Source organism: Gossypium hirsutum, chromosome A01, assembly GCF_007990345.1.
Source record: "Gossypium hirsutum isolate 1008001.06 chromosome A01, Gossypium_hirsutum_v2.1, whole genome shotgun sequence".
Lineage (NCBI taxonomy): Eukaryota > Viridiplantae > Streptophyta > Magnoliopsida > Malvales > Malvaceae > Gossypium > Gossypium hirsutum.
The window spans coordinates 103,720,538-103,736,383 of record NC_053424.1 but is presented as its reverse complement, the minus strand read 5'-3'; positions in this window follow the sequence as shown (position 1 = coordinate 103,736,383).

The following is a 15,846-nucleotide window of genomic DNA, read 5'->3' as shown; positions in this document are numbered from 1 at the left end:
GAAGAGGCTAATGAATTTATTGAAGAAATGTCACTAAATAACTATCAATGGCAAGTCATGAGGACTAAGCCAACAAAAACAGCAGACGTTTATAATGTCGACTCAGTTACTATGCTGTCATATCAGGTAGAACTTTTCAATAAAAAAATTGGTGGTTTACTTGGTTCTACGCAGGTACACCAAGTAATGAGGTGTGACTCAAGTGGAGGAGGTGTGCATACAGAATATCAATCATTCAATCCTACAACCGAAGAGGAACAAGTCAACTATATGGATAACAATAACTTTAGATCTCAAAATAACCCATACAGTAATACTTATAATGCAGGTGGGAAGAACCACCCAAATTTCTCCTGGGGTGGTCAAGGGAATCAAAAGCCACAAAATCCTCAAGGTTTTCAACAGCCACCTTATCAACAAGAGAGGAAACCGAATCTTGAGGAGATGCTCTCTAAATTCATCTCAGTGTCAGAAACCCGTTTCCAAAATACCGAGACAACACTTAAAAATCAACAAGCATCGATCCAAGGACTCAAAACTCAGATAGGCCAGCTATCCAAACTAATCTCCGAATGACCACAAGGTAGCTTACCAAGTAATACTGAACCTAACCTAAGGGAACACCTCAACGCAATTAGTACTCAAGATAAGGAATGATTCATTGCGCCTGAGCTAGAATTGATGCTAGAAACTATGGTGAGCAAAGGTAAAAGTGAGGTAAGTCATAACAAAACGGTGAATGAAGAATACAAACCTCGTGTCCCATATCTTAATGTGACAAGGAAAGACTGGTCAGATGAAAATTTTGATAAATTCCTTAAAGTTTTGAAAAAATTACATATTAACTTACTGTTTATTGAAGCTCTGTTGCAGATGCCGAATGCAATGAAATTTTTAAAAGAGCTCTTAGTAAATAAGCAGAAGTTGGACGAAGCGTCGCATGTGAAGCTAAACATAGTCTACTCAGCTATTCTACAGAATAAGCTACCCCACAAATTGAAAGATCCAGGGAGTTTTACAAGCTGATTTAGGGGCTAGTATTAACGTCATACCTTACAAAACGTTTAAGTAACTAGGTCTTGGGAAACCTAAATAAACTAGGATGAGCATTCAATTGGCAGATAAAACTATAAGATTTCCTAGGGGTATTATTGAAGATGTACTAGTGAAAGTAGATAAGTTCATATTTCCCGTTGATTTCATTGTTCTAGACATAGAGGAGGATAATAACACCCCTTTGATTTTAGGGAGGCCCTTTTTAGCAACTGCTAAAACAATTATTGATGTTGGCACAAGTGAGCTTACACTTCATGTGGAAGACAAAACAATCACCCTTCAAGCTCATGATTCTGGCATCACATCAAACATTGAAGGTAATGGTCCACACCATTCTACTAAACCTAACAATATGGTGCAACCTACTTTGTAGAAAATGAGTCTGAAAGAACCACACGAATCGTTCTCAAGCAATAGTAGAGGACCTATTCATGAAGACTGAAGACTACAAATCGAGGAACTCGATGAATGGTGGACGCACAAACCAAGAACACCTGACAAACCGAAACTACGCCAAAACGAGCCCGATACCTCTCCAAATCAACTTAAGGTTGGTGATAAGGTCTTATTAAACGTCGCAGATCCCCACATTGTCACTACCACACTGAATGAGGAAGACTCTCTTATGGTACTCAGTATTTTTCCATTCGGTACGGTAGAGGTGAGTCATCCTAAGTTCGGCACTTTTAAGGTAAACAACACCCGATTAAAACCTTATTTTGATAAGATTGATAGTAGGAATGGGGAGTATAAACTCCTCAAACCACCATGACCATTCACTAAACAGGTAAGTCGAGCTTAGAATATAAATAAGCGCTTCTTGGGAGGCAACCCGAGCGCTAATATTATTAATTTCTTTAAATTCTGATATTTAACTCCTAACCTACTAATAGAAATCTTGAATATAGGTGTTTCCACAGAGACATGGCCAAGCACACGGGTGTGCCTAAGGCCGTGTGAAAATAGGGCAAAAGAATTCCCCAACACGGGCTGCGATAAAACCTGCCAAAACAACATGAGGGTGTGACACGCCCGTGTGGAAGTGTAACATCCTGATTTTGGGCTTAGTCGGAACAGTGGTTTTAGGACCACAAATTTGACGAGGAAAATTTTTTTATTATATTTTTATGGTCTACGATTTCACGGAATGATTTCATGAAAATTTCGCTCAAAAAGTTCGACGTTTGGGCACTCAATTTGATCAAAAGGACTAAATTGTAAAAAGTGCAAAAGTTGAGTTTTACATGTTAGAAATGTTCAATTGTTATGATTTTTTAAATCAAAGGTCCTTAAATGAAAATTAGACCATTTTTAAGTTTGTGGACAAGAATTGGACGTGGATGAATTTTTTTTGAAAGTTTAGTAGTAAGGGCATTTTGGTCATTTGTATATTAAATGAAATAAAATGGGAAAAATAACACAAAATGGTCATCTTCTCCACATGGAGGCCGAAATTAACATGGGGGAAGCCATGGCTAGGGTTTTCAAGCTTTCCAAGCTCAATAGTAAGTCCGTTCTAGCCCCGTTTTTCAAGTTCTTTACGTTTTTGGAATCCTGGTAACTTGATTAAGCTTATGCTAGCAATAATTCAACCTAGGGTTCGTTTTTGGAAAATACCCATAGGTGAAATTTATGTATTTTGGTGTCTTATGATAGAATATGAGGTTTTAAATTATGTTAGACAACTTGTGCTACTCGGTTTTAAGTGAAAACGAGTAAAAGGGCTTAATCGGTAAAAATACCTAATAGTCATAAGTGCATGTTAGAGTGAGAATTTGATGTTGTTATAGAAGGGAGAAATGATCAGCATGTCATAAAACATAAGAATAAGGGATGAAGTTTAATTCTCGAGCCTAGGGGCAAAAGTGTAATTATGCAAAAGTTTAGGGGCAAAATGGTAATTTTGCCAAAGTTCGTATTAAAGGCTGTTTTGATGAATGTTTGTATTAAATAAATTAATTTGGTATTATAGATCAAGAGAAACGAGATTCAAGTCGTGATCGAAGGAAAAACAAAGTTTACAAGGAATAGGCCCGATTGCTAATATTTTGTATCGAGGTAAGTTCGTATGATAATAATAATGCAATGTTATGTTTTAATTATATTTCTTACTATTATTGCATATATTGTATGATTTAATATATTGGAAAAGTTGATGGAATGGTGTTTATGATGTGGAAATATGACATGAAAGAATGTTACATGAAGTGCAAGAAAATGATGATACATGACAAGTGATATATGAAATATGTGATTTATGTTATGTAAATTCTTAAAAGCTGATTTTATATTTGAGTTGTGTCTTATTATACTATGAATGGACAATTGGTACTATGGATAGTGAGATCGACACTTCGAGTAAGTTCGTATATAAATAATCTATCGATTCCTTTTATGTTAATATATTTTGATATCATATGAAATGTGGCTACCTATCAAATGATTATTTGATGTAAATTATGAATTTAAATTGATTACAGACAATTTAGTAAAATGTTGAAAAGTGAGGAATTTCCCGGTTGAACCTTCGGAATAGAAACGATACCAATGAGCTATTGTGAGGTCACGTGTGTAGTACTAAGTGCAGGCTACTACGTGTACCAGATAATTGGTCGCATGTGTAGTACTAAATGCAGGCTACTATGCGTACCTGATAACTTCGATCACGTGTGTAGTACTAAGTGCAGGCTACTACGTGTATCAGATGGTTAGGTCACGTGTGTAGTACTAAATGCAGGCTACTACGTGTACCGGATAATTGGTCGCATGTAGAGTACTAAGTGCAGGCTACTATGCGTACCAGATAGCTTCGGCTACAAGTGTGGAAATGAGAAAATGTGCAGGCAATTGTGTATCTGTTATTATTCTGATGAGTTCAACGGGAACCCGTTCTCAACCCATGACCAATATGAACTCGAAGTTTCCTTCGTAACCCCCGGAACTTCTTCGTAGTGGCTCCGTTCCATGCCTCATTTCATAGGGAACCTCAAAGTGGCTCTATTTCATTATATTCCATCCAGATCCCAATTCCATTTTTATATTGTCATTGACATGACATAAGAGATGTCGGTTCTAGTCTATCTTTTTCTATTTCTATATATGTATACGGAAAGTTCAAAAATCATCATATAATAATCCAGAAATAGAAAAGAAAAAAGGGAGGTTAATGATGATTTTAAAATCTTTTATACCAGGGATCGATTAAGTGAAAATAAATGTGAAAGTGATTATGTGATGAACAAGTGCAAGTATATGTTTATTTTAATTTATGAGCAATATGCTCGATATTTGAGCGAACCTCGGTAAAATGGAAGGGATTAAGTGAAATTGTGCAAAAGTGAACTTTAGTAGTAAAATAGTGTTGGACAGCAACAGTTCATGAATTTGAAAATTTACCAAAAATTGTGTAAGTTGAATTAAATTTAAAATAAAATATGTAATTAAATTTTATTCAGTCTATTTTCACATAAAAGAAACAAGGGAAGCAAAAGAATTCCATATTATGTGATATTTGAATTCTTGTGAGACAGTGTCTGAATGAATTCGAGATCCCCTGTTTTGACTTGGAAAAATTGTTAAAAATTATAGAGAAATAATTTTGGGGTATAATTTATATTCCTAGAATCTTGGATGAGTATACTTTTAATAAAAACAAATGAGAACATCATCCGAGTTTTGTACTATGAGATAAATAAATTTTAGTGAAGAAAGGTCGAAGCTATTAAACAGCAAAATAGGGGAGATTTTGAATAATAAACTGTACTTATTGGCTGGACTAAAAATTCTGAAAATTTTATTATGGAAAGATATATGAGTCTAGTTTTTGGGAAGATTTACGGATCTTAATTTGGAGTTCTGTAACTCTAAGTATAAATGATTTAGTGACTATTACTCAAGAAAATAGCTTAACCAGAACATGTGTAAATGTACAAATGAGTTAGTTTTATTGTGGGAAGCATGTTAGTAAATTGTTTATTATTATTTCATGTGAGCTTACTAAGCATAAAGCTTACCCCCTCCTTTCCATTTCTTTTAGTGTTGTCAGGTTAGCTCAGGGTTGGAGACCGTCGGAGGCAGTATCACACTATCAAGCCAACACCTTGACAGTATAAACACATATGCTAGATTTATCAAGTGAGTGGCATGTATAGGGACCTAATTTTATAACATGTGTTATTATTATTTGGCCAAATATATTGGTCTTTAGTGAGCTAATGATTCTGACTTATAAATCTAGCTATTTATGTTATGTTTGATATTGGTGATGTGCATATGCTTGGTTGTCATGCATGGTTGGTAATAAGTTGTTTAAGTTGTTTAATTGATGAATTAAGTTTAGTAACACTTCGTGCTTGACTCCGGCGATGGTCTCGGGTACGGGGGCGTTATAGAAAAGAACCGTTGACGAACTTGTTAAAACAGCACGGGAGTGTGACACGCCTGTGTCTAACACTCGTGGTCGAACATATTAAATGAACACTGGTGTGGGGCTTGCACACACGGGTGTGGGAGAAGCAAACGAAGCTAGACATAGTCGTGCGACATGGCCGTGTGAACCCACACGCCCGAGGAACACAGGCGTGTACTAAATGTTAGATGCACTAAAATTTGAAATTCGTGAATCATACGGGCTGAAATTGGGGAACACGAGCGTGTGCCATGGCCGTGTGCCCCAAAATCTATAAATACCCTACACTAATCACTTTATTCTCTATTCAAAAACCCTAACCCTAGCCACTGAAACTCCACACGGCCCCCTCCAACTTCGTTTTTAAAGCTCAATCTCTCCCCCTTAGCGTTTGTTTACTCATTTCACTTCTATTTTACTTATTATTAATGCTTATTATTACAATAATCTCCATTACTTTTGAACTAGTTTTCATTTTTGTTCATTACTTTATCTTTTAGTTTCCATTTTTAGGTTCTTTATTATACATTTCGAATTAAATCAAGTTGTTAGGCACACCTCATATCCATGACATTACTATGCTTATTTTCATGCTATTATCATGCCAATGTCTATCATTTAAATTGCATTCCTAGGTTAGTTACCATACAATTTATGTTAAATTGAGACTAGGAAAACCTTATACCCATTACATTTCTATTCTCATTCTCATTCTCATTATTATTGTTGTTAAGTTTGCTTCATATTAGTAGTCTTGGCTGAAATAGTTTACTTCCCCTTCGAATATGTTTACCTATTATTATTATTCTTTATATTACAGGCTTTCAATGTCATCTTCAAGAGGAAAGAAAACTGCCGTACCAGCCTTGAAAAAGAGGAAGGGAGCGTCATCTTCCGTGGGTCCAAACGCAGAAATTCGTCACCCTCTCCTACAGTTTTCACGAAGGCCCCAAAAAGAGCTCTTCCAAATACTTCGGGCCCGACCCTTAATTATGGGCCGCTGCATCGACTGGGCTGCCGTAGAACAAGTCCAGATGGCTGATGCGATTCAGGCTCTCCTAACCATCGACCTTTGGGAGCTGTTCTTCAGGATTATCGAGCTGACATACCTCAAGCTCACGATAGAACTATGCTCAATGTTCCATCTTCAGACCGTAATGACGAGGTACGATGATCCTGGCACGATCCAGTTTCGCCTAGGCGGATTAATTCGCCAGCTAAGCATCCCAGAGTTTGGTGCTGCACTAGGCTTATACATAGAGGAGTTCAGGGAGGAGAATGAACTACATGCTCTCAGTCGCCATATACATTTCTCTCCCTCGAAGTGCTGGCACACGTTGGCCCTTGGCACGGCCTCCTACAATCCTAGCCGCTCCAAGGCATCAGTTCTCTCACCATCCTTGAGGTATTTACAGGTTATTTTAGCTCACACGATTACAGAGAGGCGAGAGAGCATTGGCGTCGTCAACACCCACGAAGTCTACTTCTTATGGTGCATGTCGCAATGGCATGTCCTCGACCTTGCCTATTTCATCGCCCTTGCGATTTAGCACCAGACAGAGCGGCATCGGAAGGGGGTCATCTCCATTGGCCCCCACGTGACCCGGCTAGCGAGACACTTCGGGCTCCCCAACACCGCTGCCCAAGAATCATCCCTCACCCTCATCGACCATATGTCTCCACAAGGCATCTCGAGCATGCTTAGCATGAGGATGATCAAGAGGTGCCGAGGAACCTACCCTCCCCAGTATCATCTCGGACAAGCTACCGAAGAGGAGGCCTACGAGGACATTCCTGATGATGTCCCCCCACAGCACGAGGACCCACCGACTTAGCCACCACCACCCTCTCGTTCAGTTCATGCGGCGGCTTCATATGCTGACATCTCTGAGAGCCTCACCCAATTTGAGCATCAGTGTTTTCAACGATTTGACAACATTGATGCTACCCTACAGCAGATCTGTTAGCACCTCCACATCTCATCGCCAGTCCCACCTCGTGAACCATCCAGTGATGAAGATGTTTAGAAATATTTATTTCTTATTTTATGTTTTTAATTTTTATTGAAACTGCTTTTTATTTTTATTAGATTTTAGAAATTTTATTTTTAATTATTAAATTCAGTTATTTCTTTTCGAGTAATTATTTTTCCTAATATCCCCTAAAAAGTTCCTAATTTTATCACAGTTATATAGAGCTCTTAAGCTCATTATAACATAGGAACTAAAACTCCACCGGGAAAGGTTCTCCACAACTACCATGTCCTGCTCGACCACGACCATAGCTACCACTAGATATAATATTCTTTTGGCGCAGGACTTATGGCCTAATGAACCTCTACGAACACCGGAGTATCCTTCTCCACTCTCGAACCGATCACTCTCCAAAATTCTAGTTCGAGGAATTCATCATTCAGGAAGTTTCACTTCTCTCCTTATCTTATTTTTATACTCTAATATCTATCTTTGTATATTGAGGGCAATGTACATCTTAAGTGTGGGGGGGCATTCATTCATTATCAGAAAAATCCCTGAATAATTGCCTTGTTCTCTTGAAAAGCTTTCATATCATATTTAGGATAAATTTTAATTGATTTATGATTTTGATTGATATATCTTGAATTAAAACATAAGCATTTATGCATTGATTGTTTAAACTTTAAGACATTACAGAATCAAGCATGATATGTTGATTTTTAAGAATTTAAAACTATAGGTTGTTTCCCCAAGTCTAACTATTACTTTAAATTGGAATTCACAAGTCTTAACATCAAAAAGCCATAATTTTGTGATATTTTTGAGCCTTTTGAGCATTTATTAATTCTTTCATGCTCACTTTTATTATTGATTTGAATGCGTCAGTATTGAACTATTATTCTAGAACTTGCTTGATAATGCATGTCGAGACCACACCATTTGATTTGATATATCAAAATGATTAAGGCACTTAGGATTAACCCACTCATGCCATGAAAAGCCTACCTCCACGATTAACCCCTAGTAAACCCCCTTGAGCCTAACAAGCCATTTCTTGTATTACCCTTAATATTAACCTTTAACCTATTATTATTGAAATCCCCTAAATTAATCCTTATTTTTGTCGAGATTTGAGTTGAATGGATTTCTTAGCTATGTTTTGTTCTTAATAGTTAGTTTATATTTATTAACTTGTTCTTAAAAACAACAAAAAAAAGAAACTATGTATACATATCTATAATTTCATATTCTGAGAAGAAGCTCTGTTGTACGAAAGTGAAGATTAACTCTTTTTCTAGTTAGGCAATTTTTCTATTCAATCTCGATTCTAACCCTTTCTTTCAGATTGTGACCACACCCCCTAACCAAGCCTCACTACAACCCTCTAAAGACCTTTTGATTGATGTATCATCTTAAATTATAGTGGTGGAGATTTGATTTTCATCCAAGCCTATGGTAATGACTTTTCGTTATTGACTATTGAGTGCTTCATTTATTGTCCTTAAACACCTAGAGTGATTTGAGTGAATCTTTAGTGAGGATGTGAAACTCTGTGATATTCTGAATCAAAGGTAATTACTTAGATATGGAGAGACACCTATGTCTGCATGATTAAATACTCAACTTGGAATGTTTGAAACTTTTATGCCCTTTTAGTAGAATTCTCAATGTATGATTACCTATGGATTATTCTGAGATATTATCGATAGAAATTATAAGTTGAGAAGAATTTATTTTGATTATCAGTTGAGGATTTTGCTTGAGGACAAGCAAATGCTTAAGTGTGGGGGTATTTGATAAACCATAATTTATACATATTTTTACCCCATGTTTAACGCATTTTATGAATGATTTTCCATAAGAATTGGTGAATTCGATGCTCCTAATGCTTTAATTTCATGTTTTATACTTAGGAGAGCATAGGAGAGCGAAAGGAACGAGAAACAGGCTAAAAATGGAGAAAATGGGCCAAGGTACGAAATCAACACGGCCTGGACCTCCTCACACAGGCAGACCACACATCCGTGTCAATTTGGCAGGCTCAAGCACGGCCTGAAGTAATTGAACACGGGCGTGTGCCACAGGCGTGTCCCTGCCAAGCCCAAGTTAAGTCCAATTCGAAAAAGGCCACTTTTGAGGGCTTCTAGGCATTCCAAAGCCTATAAATACACCCTAGAGGAGGACGAAAAAGGAGACGGAGAATAGAGGGTAAGGAATTACTCCAAGGAAGCCGATTGATCCATCTCAGAAGCCGGATTCATCATCAAGACTAAAGATCTCTCCTCAATTTCCCTTCAGGAGTTTTGGGTTTTCTTTATGTTTTGTATTCTTTATTCTTCTGAGATTTTTTCTTATTTAGTTATGAATTAAACCCCTAAATACCTAAGGGGAATGAAACCTAAGACAAATCTTGTTATTATTTTCTGAATCGTATGATAAATATTTAACTTGTTCTTAATTATGTGTACTTAATTCTTGTTTTGATATCCCAGGATACTGATTCAAGACAAGCTCTTATTCAGAGGAGGAATAGACCCTGTCTAAGAGTACATTTGTCATAATTAAGCGGAGTTGATTGCGTGCCTAGAAATAGGGTGACAAGATTTTGCCGAATTAGGGTGAAACCTAATAAGGGGATCCATAGATCGAGTTAATGCAACCCTAGAGTGTTAATTAAAGAAAAGTCTCAGTTATTCAATCTAGGGATTAGATGTTATTAATCTTAAATAGGGATAATAACATAACTTAGAGATCTCTACGGAACAAGTTGAATGAATAAATCATTCGATTCGGAGCCAGAATAACAAGTAAAGTCTAGGTGGATTTTTCCTTAAGTATTGTCTTAAGTCAATCGATTTGCCCCAAAAGTAATTCCCCAATTCTTGTCTCTATGCGTTCTTAGTTTAGATAATTAGTTAATTAAAGCAAAACCTCTTTATTTTTAGGCTAGATAATAAAAAAAATAGTCATTACTAGTACTTTTAGTTTCTTTGGGTTCGACAATCTGGTCTTGCTAAAACTATACTACTGTTCGATAGGTACACTTGCCTACATCGCGATAATAGTTATTTCAAGAACGAGTAATTATAAATATTTAAAACTTATCACGAAATCACGCGATCAATGATCACTTGCATGATTTTATGGTGAACAAGATATCCATCGAGATCCCGAGAAATTCAACGGGTTTAAAATGAGAAATGAGAATAGAAATGTTTGAATTGATGAGCTCATCTAAGACTAATGTTATAATGTATTTGCCTGAGGCTAACTTGATGATCAAGTGTATGTGATAGGGAAATTATACAATGCATATTGGCATGAACATCTATTTTGATTGTATCCTAAATAACTGGTAAGTTTATGTAACACCCCTAACCCGAGCTCGACATTGATACTGGGTACGAGGTATTACCGTTCACAAATCACATGCACACATACAAGTCGGATCATAGAGCCTGTTAAAAATTAAATTTTTTTGAAAATTTGTCTAAACTTTTTAATATGGGCCTACGAGGTCTCAAACATCCATTGGAAGCCATTTAGAACCAACTCGGGTCCTTAAACAGACTTTATAAATATTACCCTTGAAACAGGGCACACGCCTGTGTGGAAGGGCAACATGCCTATGTGGCCATTATGACATGGCCGTGCTGATGGCCCGTATGGTTCACACGGCCTAAGCACAAGGGGACAAGCCCGTGCCCCAAGCCCGTGCGACTTAAACCCTAAATTTGAACTTACAGGGGTTTTCACACGGCCTGACAAATGCCCGTGTCCAGTGCCTGTGTCCCTCATACGGCCACGACACGCCCGTGTCTTAATCCATGTCTAAAAACCTTGACATTCTGTTTCTAACATTAGCATCCAATTTAGGGCACACGGCCAAGGCACATGCCCGTGGCCAGAGGCTGTGTCCTTCATAAGGCTGAGACACACGGCCTTGTCTCTGCCCGTGTGTTTACTACCATGCATACTGACTTGTGAATTTAATGTGCATGGGACACACAGCTGGATAACACACCCATGGGGCTGACTGTGTGTCACACAGGGCCTAGACACACGCCCGTGTGTCTACCCGTGTGGACAAAATTAGGCTATTTACCAAGCCTTTTTGCCACCCTTACTTGCACTAACCTACGTAACCTCTAACATGACAAATCCACACAACAATACAAGGTCTAATCAGCCACACAAGGCATTATCTCATTCATGCAATTTACTCATCCATGAAAATATCATCATTTGCATATATCAATAATGAACATTAGGCATTATCCAAGGCTTTATACAAAATGAAGGGATTCATCCCAAGCCAACACATTTGGCCAAAATAACATTGACACAAAACTCAAAAGTCTAAGTCCTATACATGTTATATTCAAAATAATAAAACCAACTATACCAAGTGCTTCGGTTGGTAGTGTGATCGATGCCTCCGACGTCCGATGATCCTCGAGCTAATTAGGCGGCACTATAAGGAAATGGAAAGGACAGGGAGTAAGCATAAAGCTTAGTAAGTTGCATGCAAATAAATATAACAACAACTTATCATTCATCATCATGCTCATAGTAAAAAAGTAGGCATAAGCACAACCTACTCATCATTATACAATACAATTCACATAGCATATATTGAGCTCACATCTCATACATTTCAAATAGGTACCTATACCATTCACAACATGGTTATACCTTTCTCGTTTAACTTAAACTGTAACTCTAACCGTTGAACCATTTGGAATGCTATCAGATTTTCATTAAGCCCCAAACATAGGGTATAATGCCGATGCCATGTCCCAGACATGGTCTTACACTGACTATCAAAATTGAGGCCGACGCCATGTCCCAGACATGGTCTTACACTAGCTCTCACATACCCGTGCCGATGCCATGTCCCAGACATGGTCTTACAATGGCTTACATCTCGAGGCCGATGCATGTCCCAAACATGTCTTATACTAGATCTCATCTCAATATCGATGCCATGTCCCAGACATGGTCTTACACTGGCTCTCATAATGTGGCCGATGCATGTCCCAGACATGTTTTACACTATAACACAAACAACCTGAATATCATGGCATGAATATCCGATTTATTTCCTAAGGTTAAAATGGGAGTTCTACTATCTCAATATTCATCATACATAATCATTTCCACAAACAAGCAATTTATGCTATATCAATTGAAACACATATAATAACAATGTAGTTGTATTATTTACATACAACTTACCTCGGTACTCAAAATGTGGCGAGTAGTTGATTTAATCTACTTGTTTGGCCTTCCCCCGGATTAGGTTCGGGTTTTGTATTTCTTAATCTAAAATGGAAACATTTAGTCATTTAATCATCAATTAATCTAAGAGCTCAATAATTTATAATTTGGGCAAAATGACCATTTTGACCCTAGACTTTCACAAAATGATCATTTTACCTTTAGGCCTGAAAATCGATTTTTATTGAGTTTCCTTATTAGTCAAGCCTAACCGACAATTTACCTCTCTTATGACAACCCCAAATTTCCAATATTTCACAACATTACTATCTATTTTACAAACTTTACAAAATGGTCCTATTAGGGTTTTCTTGAGAAGTCCCAAATCAAAATCGACCATTTAAACACTTTAAAAACACATTTAAAGAAGCCTAAAACAAGTCAAAACAATCAACCTAAGCGCCTACTCAATGTGTCCTCATTGACAACTCAATTCAATTATCAACCTCTAAAGATCACTAAACTAACTAAAAATTCGACTAAGGCAAGTGCACCTATCGAACAGCAGTACCGTTATGGTGAAACCGAAAATATTGTATCCACAAGGACTAAAAGTACTAGTATTTACTATCTTTTTATTATCTACCCTAAGAATTAAGGAATGTTTTAAACCGAGACTAATTATCTAATTGACTAAGAATATGACAAAGATAAAAGTTGGAAAATACTTGTTGGAAAACCGATGGAGAAGACAGTACCCAAGGAAGAATCCACCTAGACTTCACTTATTACCTCAGAATTAGACGATTTATTCACTTGACTTAATCCGTAAAAATCCCTGATTTATGTTAATATCTCTCTCGAGACTAAAAACAACTGACTCTAGGTTGACTAATTGAAATATCTTTCTAATTAAAACCACTATTATCGCATTTAATTCGATCTATGGATTCCCTTATTAGATTTGACTGTAATCCAACAGATTTATATCGTCCTATGTCTAGGATTGCATGCAACTCCACTTAATTATAGAAGATCTACTCTTAACTTGGGACTTTTGCTCCATTGAATAAACATATCAGACTTGAATTAATAACACATAATTAAGAATAAGAACAAGTATTTATCATATAATTCAAATAGTAATAAGATCTGTCTTAGGTTTCATCTCCCTCAAGTATTTGGGGAGTTTAGTTTATAACGATGGGGGAAAATATCTCAATATTTGGGAAAACAACAAAACATAAAGAAACCCAAAGAACTTCTAAGGAAATTGAATGAAGATCTTCAGTCTTGAAGTAGATCCTGTTTCTGAGCTGATTCCGATGGCTGTCTTTGAGTCCTCTCCGCCTTCTACTCTGTGTCCCCATTTTATCCTCTTCTAGAGTGTTTATATAGACTTTAGAATGCTTCAAAACCCTAAAAATTAGCCTTTTCCAAGTAGAATTAGACTCGGGCTCGACAGGGACACGGCCGTGTGCCACACCCGTGTGAAGGCGCTCAAGCTGTGTGTAATTCTGAGTTGGTTTTTAGTCGACATGACCATGCTACATGGATGTGTGGCCTTCCCGTATGTCTTATACGGGTGTGTGGTTTACCTGTGTAAAAATGCCTAGGCCATTTGAAATAGTGAGATAAGCCCATTTTGTCTGTTTTTGGCCCGTTTCTTGATCTTTTCACCTTCTTATGCTCACCTAAGCATAAGACATGATTTTAAGGGATTAGTAGAAACAAATTCACTAAATCTTATGATAATTCATCCAAAAATATGTCAAGCATGGGGTAAAAATATGTTTATATTATGGTTTATCAAATATCCCCACACTTAAGCGTTTGCTTGTCCTTAAGCAAAATCCTCAACTCACAATTAAAATTAATTCTCCTTAACTTATAATTCTCATCAATAATGTTTCAAAATAATCCACAAATAATCATACATTGAGAATTTCAACTAAAAGAACATCAAAGTTTCAAACAATCCAAGTTAAGCATTTTAATCATAAAATCATAGGTATCTCCCCTTAACTAAGTAATTATGTTTAATTCCAAATCGACAAGAGTTGACATCCTTACTAAAGATTTATTCAAATCACTCGAAGTGTTTAAGGTTCAATAATTAAGCACTCAATAGTCAAACATGAAAAGTTATTACCATAGGCTTGCATGAAAATCGAATATCCACCACTATAAATGAGATGATACACAAATCAAAAGTCTTTAACAGGGTTCTAATAGGGCTTGGGTTAAAGGTGTGGGTAAAGGTTGAAAAAGAGGTTTAGAATCGAGATTAATTTAATAAGTTACCCAAATTAAAAGAATAAAGCTAATTACTGAATTACAAACAAGTGCCAGAATTAAAACTTTCTAAAATGAAGTGAGCTTTCCCTCAATAATAATAACATTAACTTATCCAAGATCGTTAAAACAATATGTAATTGAATGAATATAACTATACGGTTTTTTTTAATTAAGAATAAGAACAAGTATGGAAAGTACACAATAAGGAATAATTCAGCAACTAAAATGAACAAACATAGTTAGGTAACTAATCAAATCAGATCTCGATAAAAAGGGAGTTAATAAAAAGGGAGAAATTCTTAACGAATCAAAAAGGGTTAGGTTGTGGGTTAACATTAAGGGGAAAATCAAGAAACAATGGTTAAGGCTCAAAGGGGTTCACTAAGGGTCAATTATGTGGGTTGGCTTTTTATGGGGTAAATGGGTTAAAACCTAAGTGCCTTTATCATTTCGGTATATCAAATCAAAGGTGTGGTCTTGATATGCATAATCGAAGCAAGTTCTAAAATAGCAAATCTCTGTTGGCACACTCATAACCAATAAAATAAGTGAGCAAGGAAGATATATGCTCTAAAAGGCTCAAAATCTCACAAAAATTATGGGTATTTGATGTCAATCTTGTAAACTTAGAACTTCAAGATAATACCTCAATTCAGGGAAATAACCTAGAAATTTTAGTTCTCAAAAGTCAACTTATCTTGCTTAATTATCTACTGTCTCAAAGTTAGACAATTAATGCACAATTACCTATGTTTTGATCCAAAACATATCAATGACAATCATAAGTCAATCAAAATTCATTCTAATAGTAATATGAGAAAATTATTTGAGAACAAGATATAATTCAAGGATTTCATAATATCATAACCCTCCCCACACTTAAGAAGT